Raw genomic sequence first — 10520 nt, 5'->3', positions numbered from 1 at the left:
CCATACTGGAAAGAATCCCACCAATCCTGAGCTGCTCCCTGGAGTTGACCAGAAGCATACAATACCTTCTCAAGATCATTGCATTGTGCTATGTTAAGTTGCTTCTCCACAGCATGCAACCAATCATGTGCCTCCATAGGGTCTGAGGCATGGGTGAACACCGGTGGGCAACCCTTCATAAACTCTCCATGCTTATCTCTGACCTAAACAGGTGGTAGTCCTCTTGCCGGTTCATTATCCAAGCGCTGCATCATAGCTTGCATCAACCGCGCTTGCATTCCCATCAATTGTTCCACAGTCACTGGTGGCGGTGGTGGGGGATTTATGAGAGCATCACATCCACGACCACGGCCTCTGCCTCTTCCTCCTCTTGCGGCCATCTGCTTTCCAACAAATGCGCAAAATTTTAGAGATTTCCAATTTATAGAGAGCTTATAAAGATAAGGAACAATGCTGAAAATTTTCTGGACAAGATTCAAATATAATAGTTCAGTAAATATGTTATAACTCGAGTTTCAGAGATCCAACAGAGGTGTACCAAGAATGGTTGGAAAGCTTAGGAGATCAGCTACAACTTTTATTTAGATCACTTTTATAGATTCTGACATACACATGGTCATAAATAGAGCTAAACCAAATCTGTTCTGGGTTCCAGTCTACGCAGGAACATCAACTTGTGACAGCTAGATCTCACAAACATGAATAGCTTTTGATGTGATTCCAGAGACATTTGAAAGATACAGAAGCATAGATATCTCCACAAAAATTTCAGAATTTTTGACAGCCCAGATTTCGAGATACAAAATAAAGATCACAGGCTGCTCTAGAAAATAGCACAGCAGATATAAGATAAAGCAAATCATCTGCATTAAGATTTCATCTAAACTTAAGGTTCCAACCTAAGGAAGTTGTGGACATGCCCACAAACTTCCAGCAAACAACCAAACTTCAAATCAACCAAGTTCACAATTAAAAACATCTAATCATCAAAGTTCATAAGGCCAGACAAGACTAAACATGAAACACGAACTAACAACGTCATAGCTTTAAAACAAGGCACCTAACATCTATGGGGCGGTGTCAATCATGGTGAACGACTGGCGCTTCTTCTTGTAGATCGATGGCTACCCAAGTTGAGCACGTAGTTCATCAACTTGCTTCTGGAGGCATCTCTCGACCCTCTGTGATGCACGCAGCTCTCCCTTGACCTCTTCATCTACCCCCTGCATGGCATGGACATGCTGCACTGTTGCTTCCAGAGTTGGGTCACTCTCTGGTGGTGCCAAGACCTGCCAAACACCCTCATGATCATTGCGAGGAAGGAACCTGAAATGATCCTCCCTCATGGCCTCAAAACAACGGCCATGGTAGTAGATGTAGGCATCCTGTGCTGCATCTTCTATGACATCCAATGCATGGGCCCTTCTGGCAGTGGCACGGTGGACAGTCTCCACCTCATGTCCATTCTTTATATCATTCCATGCAGTGACAACCAGCTCTACCTTCCAAAAGGTTGCCTCCAAAGGATGCTGGTACTCTGCACAATGATAGCTGATGGAGGCATGCAGATCAGGGTAGTAGTCATCCAGCACATGAGTAAGGAGAGTGTGGTAGTAGGCCATCTCAGGGGCTAGCTTGAAGTAGTACTTGCACTTCCAGCCTATCTCCTCATCCACCACAGGGACAGCTGGGGATGGCATAGGTGTAGGTGAAGTAGCTGATGACTCCTTGGGTGTAGCTACAGCGGGATAGATAGGTGCATTAGCTGGAGTAGGAGCAGGTGCAGGTGTCGGGGTAGCTATCTCCTCATCGTCGGAGATGATCACAATCTCCTTCTCCACCTGTAGACATCTATAGATTTGAAGTGAGATAGAATTAGAATCAACAATTTTATATAATAGATTAAGGTAAGTAAAGCACAAATGTTTTAATAAAATAACAAGAATAAGTCAGTAAGCATGAAACTAGAGGAGCAAAAATGCTAAAACGACCATTTCTAACTAGGCTTGCGTCCTACAGTCGACACAGCTTTGATACCAATTTGTCACACCCAATTTTAAGGATAAAATTGAATGCACTAAACTCATGTGTGCCCAGAGATCAGTCACACACACAAGTTGACAAATTATAAAAAGTATCATCACGGTGTATCTTACATCACGATTAATAATATCACATAGTCTTACACAACACAGCGGAAGATAAAATGTAAACTCTCTCATGGAACTCCATCATAGGGAAGGTCAACTGGTTGACCACAAGCCTAATAATCCTTAGGAAAATCCTCATACCCGTTGTCATCTGTTACCCATCTAGGATTTTTATCCAAATATAGAAAGTAAACAAACGTAAGTACTTCCCGTACTAAACAAGATAACATGGGGTTATGTAGCTCAAAAAGGATGACACTGGTTTACTGCAGTTAGCACTTTTAGCAAGTCAAGATTTTATTATCAAGTATAATCAAGTTATGCTTAAGCTCCCATTTAAACCCACATAAGCAGATATCAGAGTCATTTGCATCATATTATCATCGTATACCCTCATAAATGAACCACAATGAGTAACCAATTATTCTGTGAGTTTTCCGGGCCGCTCGTGACCGTGAGCACGGCTGTTATAACAGTTTGTAACCCTCTGCAGAGGTGGTGCACATTCACCGCGAGTCATGATTCCCATATGTCCGGGTTAATTACTCCCATGTCACTGCCAAGGTGAGCGGGCAGGGTACACTATGAAGCCATTTTATAGGTTTCTCTAACAAGTTAGAGCCGCTAGGTTTCCTCGGCAGGCAGATGTAGGAACCCCCTTTCCTATGGCACATATCCATCGCGACTATACACATAGGAACAGAGGCAGCCCTATACCCAACGTGGCAAGCCCCTTTTGCGCCATAAAGGTAACCTCCAACAAGCTAGAAAATGTCCTATTACTGAGTTAAAGTCAAAGCCATATGACTCTCATGGTTGCACTGTCAGTCCCAGCTTTTGCCGACAGATAAGTCCTTATAGAGGGCCGAGAGCAACATGATCGAAAGTCATTTGCTCCTTCGCCCTATGGATCAGTTGTTATAAAACATTTTTACCTTTAGTCCCATAGAACCATTAACCATTGTATAGACCATGTTCAGTTAGAGCACTAGCAATCTACCCATATGCAATTAACCCAAAGGAGTCAAGGGAACATGTCATCAAATAACTAGGATGTCCTTAAGGTTATCAAATTTAGACACATGCACATGAGTGAATGATTAAAGTGAATAGGACATCAAGGTAGGTCCATGCTATACTTGCCTTGGTTCACAAACTCCTGCTGGTCCTGCTGGTCGTCGAAGAACTCTTGATCTCCAATGTTCTCCTCATCGTCTGAACACGACCAACACGGCAACACACAATATTCTAGGAACATTCATGCAAAGCAAACAATCCTACAGTTAGAATAGTACACCAACAGTATAGAAAACAAGATAAAATGTTTATGAAAATAATCTACGTCTCGCTATGATCACGTCAACGCGAAGTTCACGAAAATCAGAGCTAAAACACGAATGTTATGAATTAAACGGGGTTTCTTATAGCACTTTATTTTATTAAACCTAACTATGAAATTTAAAAGTTGCAAACTTGATTAACAGTGGTACTAACACATAGATTATGAAATTACGAAGCTAACGAAATTTGAACGGTTCAATTCAGAGCTAAAACGAAGTTTTTATGAGCAAAACAAATCTAGTGGCATTTCTGTAAATACTAAAAACGTATTTTGGACTAAAATAGTATACTTTACATTTTCAAAACGAGAAAGGATACTCTGGAAATTACACTAGGAGCGGCGGATTCAATTTGTCCGAACCCGAGGGACTCTTTAGCATAATCACCCGCGAAGGGGTATCGGCTTCTGAGAGCCGTTGATCAAACGATGGAGGGCTCAGAACAGATGGGAGGGAGAGAAAAAGGGATGCTGGCTAGGAATAGTAGTTCTGACGGCGGCGCAGCCATGGCCGGTGGAGAGAACAGGCCGGCACGTGCGGGACTCGTCCTACGGGCCACGGTTCGAAGAACCGAGGGCACCGGGAGAAAGAGGGGGAGCAGGGGAACTCAGTCAGGCCGACAAGGTGGCCGGAGGACGCGGCCGAGGCGGCGGTCGCCATGGCCGGCGGTCGGGAGCAATCGGGCGCACGCGAAATGGGGTCTACGGGCCACGAAATAAGAAATAAACTGCACGGGGGGGAGAGGGGAGAACGGCGAAGCTCACAGCGGGGAAAAACGGGGTCGACGGCGGCTCGGAGACGGCGGACCACGTGGAGGCGGACGATGGATCCCGACGCGCGCTGCGGCGGTTGCTGTGGCTTCCTCGGCGCCTGGCGAACGCGAAGAAGAGAGCGGGGAGGAAGCATGGGTGCGCGCAGGGGTTCGGCACCCTTTAAATGAGGCCGGGGAGCGGGGCGACGCCCCCACGACGCCAGGAGCGGGCGACGGTTGCGGCATGGACCGGCGCGGGCGGTTGCGGGAGGTGGGGGACGGCACTGACTGGCGGGCCCGGGCTGGCAGCGGCTGAGGGCGGGGAAGGGCGCGGCAGCGGCGGTTGCCAGCCGAGCTGGGCCGGCCCAGGAAAGGAAGAGGGGAGGGCGAGCGGGCCGCGGGAAAGAAAGTGGGCCAGCAGGCCAAAAATGAAGAAGGGCGGGGAGGGAGAGGTATTTCCTTTTCTTTTTCCAAATCACATTTCCAAATGAATTTTCAAAGAGTTTTTGAATCATTTGAACTTTGAATCAAGACCCATCATCACAAAAATAAATATGCAGCAACATGTATGCATAAAAAGGTTACTAACCTTATATTTGATTTTAATTTCCCAAAAATTATTAATTTCCTATATTTGAATGCTCACATAATAACCTAATTAAATCAAATTTTCTTATTTCAAAAGACTGAAATTTTTTTGGGTGTTACACGTATGTAGAAAGTATGTTTATTTTGGATGTTGCATATGTTTCACACATATGTTGCAAATGTTTTATCTGGATGTTGCGTATGTTTTTGCAATAGTTTCAAGTGTTTTCAGGTGTTTTACAAGTGTTTTAGATGCAAGTTTCAAGTTTTTTATCTGCCTTGAGACGTATGTTGCAAGTGTTGCATATAAATGTTTTTAAAATAGATCGGGTGTTGCATCTCCCTCCTCGCCTTCTACTGCCTCGCCTCGGTGTCTCCTCCTCCTCCCGACGCTGGCTGGGCATCTATCGCCCCCTCCCCTTTTCTCAATGCTGGTGATGTTCGGGGTGGCCTAGGCCCCAAGTGGGCGTGCGAAACGGCGCGAAAAAAAGTACTACAGGCGCGGGTGTCTAGATGCCCCGTCTGTTTGGACGTACGAGCGCTAGCAAGCCCGTGGAATATTTTACTTCAAATTCAAATACAGATACAAAAGGATGTCTTGGACTTGGATTTCTATTCAGATATTTATTCAATTCAATTTAAAATGCATATTATTAAATTCAAATACAATTTTACTACTAAGTTCATCGATAACCAAAGTGAAATAACATCAAAATGCACTTCTAATCTCCAATATCAAAGTGAATTAATGGGTGGAGTGGTGTAAACGTGGTTTCTCTCAGTTCCTTGTTACAGGTTTAGCATGACTTATAATAAAATTGTCACTGGAGCCGTTTTTGCCAAACGTTTTTTCAAAACAGCTTCAAATTCGCTAGAGAAGCTGCTCCGTGAGAGAAGCCAAAATCTAAGCCCTTTTAGGAGATGAAATGAAGCTCCGCCAAACTAACCCTTAGGGTGACATGAGCCCTCTGGTCTTTAGCTGATGTCCTTAGTGTATGATCCAGCGACTTCTAAAGGATATCAAGCTTCCTTTTTGAGGATTCATTGATTTCTCTCCTATAGATGTATTGAATCAGCGCCGTTGCTCCGTTGATACCTCTTTCTCCATGTTCTCAACAAGTCATCGTGTGTTAGTAATCTTTAAAATATTTAGCCAAGTATATCTAGGGTCCTAGACGACAAACCGACGTTAGCAATGCATGATCATCGTCTGCAGCAAAGTCCACCATATAATAGACTATTATGATATTATCGATCACTTGCGATTGCGAGCAAGCTTATAAAAACGACCACTTGTTTGCGTACGTTATGAACAGCCAACGGATGATAGGTAGCTTTCCATGAATTTTGTCGCTATATATAGGAGTATGGCGGGTGACCATTCCTGCTCCTGCAAAGGTTTCAATTATATTCCAGGTAGCCAGTGGCGGGCAAATGACTTTCAGATTTCTCGAATCCAGAAATGATTAGTCACCATTATCACACTACAGTGTAAATAACTGACAGTAATCATCTGGGGCTTCATTCGACTACATGCAAGGTATTTTCTTAAAATCCCCTGACGTTCTAACTTCTAAGGGTGCGTTTGGTAGGGATAATTCAAGCCGTTCCTCTCAAAAAAGAATATGAGAATCCTATGAAATGAAAACCAGAGGAATCCCTAGCAGCAACAGTTTTAGGATTCAGAAGAGTCAGAATCAGAAACTTCCTCTTATTCTCCTGTAATGTAAACTAGAATCAGAGTTGGTGTACATATTTTCGAGAAATCAAAGTTCTGTCAGACAGGCTTTGCTTGCTTTTGTCCAAACAGGTATTTTGGCAATTTTCATGAAGTTTGTCCAAACAGGTATTTTGGCAATTTTCATGAAGTTTAGTGAAAATGGCAAAGTGCAAGCGTTTCATGAAAATTGCCAATTTTCATGAACCTGAGACTCATGGCAGGCGTTGTTTTGTACTATATTTGACCCTCATTCGCGACCTGCAGTTCAGGGGTCTAACTGATGAATCTAACACCATTAGCTAATCTCAATTAAGTACCTAGGTATTCCGCTACATTTTGATGTTCTGACCAGAGATGACATATAACCTTTAGTGGATAAAATCATGAACAAAATTGCAGGATGGAGAGGAAGGCTGATGTCCCTTGCTGTTAGGGTAGTTTTAATCAAATCATGTCTTTCTAGTATACATGTTTATCTTCTGTCTTTTATCAAATTCCCTAAATGGGCCATTAAAATGTTAAACACCCACATGGGTAATTTTCTTTGGGATGATTATGAGAATAATCATAGATATCACTTAGCCAAGTGGGAGTTAGTTTCTATGCATAAGGATTTTGGTGGTCTTGGGGTCCCTAATCTGAGAGATCTAAACTTGTGCCTTTTGGCTTCGTGGCTTAAAAGATATAATTTGGATAGAGATAAACTCTGGAAAAAGTTAATAGATTTCAAGTATGATACTTTGAATCCTCATGTTCTGCTCACTAGAACTTCAATTGCTTCTAGTTTTTTAAAAGGTTTTATGTGGGCAGCACAGGCCGCTAAGATGGGTTTTCTGTGGAAGGTTGGAAATGGGAGGAAAGTTAGGTTTTGGGAGGATACTTGGTTAGGTTCGTCCAGTTTGGCCATACAGTTTTGGTCTATTTACCGGATCATTAATGAGCATGGGAAGACAGTTGCAGAGTTGTGGGATGGATCAAATTTGAAATGCACCTTTAGGAGAACAATAAGTGATGACCTTTATCAGTTATGGTTAGAAGTAGTTGAATTAGTTTCAACAGTTCATCTTTTGGATGAGGAAGATGAGATGATCTGGAAATTTACTTCTAAAGGAACTTACTCTTCACAATCGCTTTACAAAGTCATTAATTTTAGAGGGATTAAGCAAGTGTATGTATCGGCTGTTTGAGGGATTAAAGTTCCTCCAAGAGTCCATATGTTTTTATGGCTGTTGATTAATAACAAAATTTTAACTAGGGATAATTTAGCCAATCATAGAAAAGTAGAGGATGCAACTTGTCTTTTCTATGTTGAGAATGAAAGTTGCCATCATTTATTTTTTGATTGTGCTGTTGCTAGGAGATGCTGGTCAGTTGTCTCTGATATTTTAGGAATACAAGTAGGTGGCGACATAGTTAGTATAGGGCAGTTTTGGTTGAGTGACAAAAAGAATAGTGTTATTAACATGATAACCTTTGCTGTGTTGTGGTCGATTTGTAAACTCAGGAATGAGCTTTGTTTTCAGAGGTCTGGATGGAAAAGTATGGAGGTGTTGTTCTACAAAATCTTGGGCCTGCTACAGAACTGGACAGTTCTGTGTCCGATGAACAAAAGGGAGCGGCTGGATGGTTTTCTGGAGAACCTGAAGACTACAGCAAGGAGGGTTTCTTGGCTTCTCGATTTCACCAGAAACGCAATGCAAAGTTCTTCAGAAACATGACGGCGGCCAATGATGAAGGGGCTCAGTTGCCTGGGAAGTGCTCAAGGCTGCTGGTGTTTCCGAGCTTTACCTGATGAAGGAGCTGAAACTGTCATGTGATGTAATAGAGATGGTTCGTTAGTGATGGTTTTTTTAGTGGCTGCTTCTGGAGTTTAACTATGTCAGTTTTTGTTTCTTGGTAGTGGCTGGTTGGTTGTTCACCGCCTGTCAGTTGGGCTTGGATGCTCTTTGAGTAAACTGTGCTGTAAACTGTTTGATCTTTTGATAATATTTGAAAGGCCGGGGCATTATGCCCTTGAACTTAAAAAAAACCCCGCGCACGAGCTACAATTATTGTCTACTCCGTTTACAAAATATATACGCTACCATCACCAACTAGCCAGCCTGCTTAGCTCCAGATCGATCGGCTTCGGCAGTTCGGTGGTCGACACCCTCTCGCATCGATCCAAATCCGATCGGCAAGTACATTAACAGGCCAAGCTAGCTGACGAGGCTCCCCAGTCCTAGGCTCCCAGCTGAGACGCAGACGCTCACGACGACCTGGCCGCCATGAGTCGCAGCAGGTTCTTTGCTTGGATGCTCGTGGTCGCCATCATCCTCGTGTGGTCTTGCACTGCCAGAGCAGTCTGCTCCTCGCGTCCTCTCGGTATGTTTCGGCGACTAGTTAAGTTTCGTTTTTGATTTCTAGCCGACGACGACGTCAACTAATGTATGTCTGAAATGTAGCTGCTGCGGATTGGGACGCGAGGGGTGACAACGAGCCATGCGCCGCGGGCGGTGCCGTCGCGACGGCCGGCAGCGGCGTGTCCTCCCATGGCCAGAGGGAGATCTGGAACAGACGGTCTTTGGGTGACAGGTCGCCGTGGTCGTCGCCACCGTCGCCGCTGTGGAACAGGCCTGGGACGATGCCCGCGCCCCCGCCGCCGCTGGTGTGATGTCGAGCTGGGCATCTGCGGCTGGCTGCTGCGACCTGCATGAGCTTCCCGTCATCCTGTGTTGCCTGAATGCCTGGCCTCTTCTTATCTGTGGTGGTGGTATGCATGCTTCAGCTTCACCTCGAGCGTTCCATACGCGGCTGCAGCTGTCCGTCTACGAACGTACTACCAACATGTGTAATTGGAGTCTTTGGACGTACGCCCCTGCACCTGCCAATGTGTACGAATGCCATTAATAATAATTTATTGTTCTGCAGCAAGTAGCTACTACTCCTCCGCACCATACTTGACCCCTACACGTAGAGGCCCGTAACCTGATCCATTTAATTTGTGTCCAAAACCTCGCCGCAATCCACCGTGGACCGCCACCTCCGATCCACTACTCCTCCGCACCGTTTAACACTTTGGTGAGTTTTTTGGGGGGGCATTATGGAGGCAGCGGTGCGGACCCAACCAAAAAAAAAAAAAAAGAGTGGCAACACCGCCTTTCTCACTAAATCTCTAGCTATGGAGCAAATTAAAGGGCCTAATTTCCTTGAAAACAAATAACTTGAGTGCCTCCACTCCTAATACGTTGGGTCCGCCCCTGCATGGAGGATATCTTCCTCCATCAGGGCCATGGGAAGATTAGGCTAGTTATAGTCCTGGCGGGCCACCGTCTCCTCTCGTCTCGCAGGTAGTGGCTGTAGTGACCAGTGGGTCCTTAGCCACAGAAGAGCAGAGAGCCATGTTGTAGGGGGGTTGGCTCCCTCTCCTTTGTGTACATTTTTAGAGCCCGTTTGGCTGGGCTCCGATCGGCTCTGGCTCCTCTGACTCCTTCCCTGTTCATCTCCTATAGCGATACTGTTCACCAGAGCCGTTTTTCTCTCTCCTCCTTTCCTCTCTCACTCACAGCGCTGGAGCCGGAGAAGCTCGTTTTTTTTACTCCTCCGGCTCCAGCTCCTGCGCGCTACAGTTGCGCTACAGTGTGGGAGCCAGAGCTCGCGGGAGCCCGGCCAAACGCGCCCTTAGCCATAGAGAGACATGTTGTAGGGGGGGGGGGGGAGGGGGGTTGGCTCCCTCTCCTTTTATGCATCATTACACAATCAGTTGCATAACACGATCAAGTATTGGCTCCTTCGCCCTGCATTGTGTATCTCTTGAACAATAAATCTTTTGGCTCGAAATAATATCGTAGAAAAAAATTGGTGTCACTATCATTATCATTGGGCCTCCTAAATGAGGTCAGATTCAACTGAATTGGGTACTAAAATAGGATTAGTGGAGCTAGAAAATTGGGCTAAGCCCACATTGCCAGGTTTAGTAACCAACCTAGGCC

This window comes from Miscanthus floridulus, chromosome 19, assembly GCF_019320115.1.
Source record: "Miscanthus floridulus cultivar M001 chromosome 19, ASM1932011v1, whole genome shotgun sequence".
Lineage (NCBI taxonomy): Eukaryota > Viridiplantae > Streptophyta > Magnoliopsida > Poales > Poaceae > Miscanthus > Miscanthus floridulus.
This window is presented reverse-complemented; position numbering follows the sequence as displayed.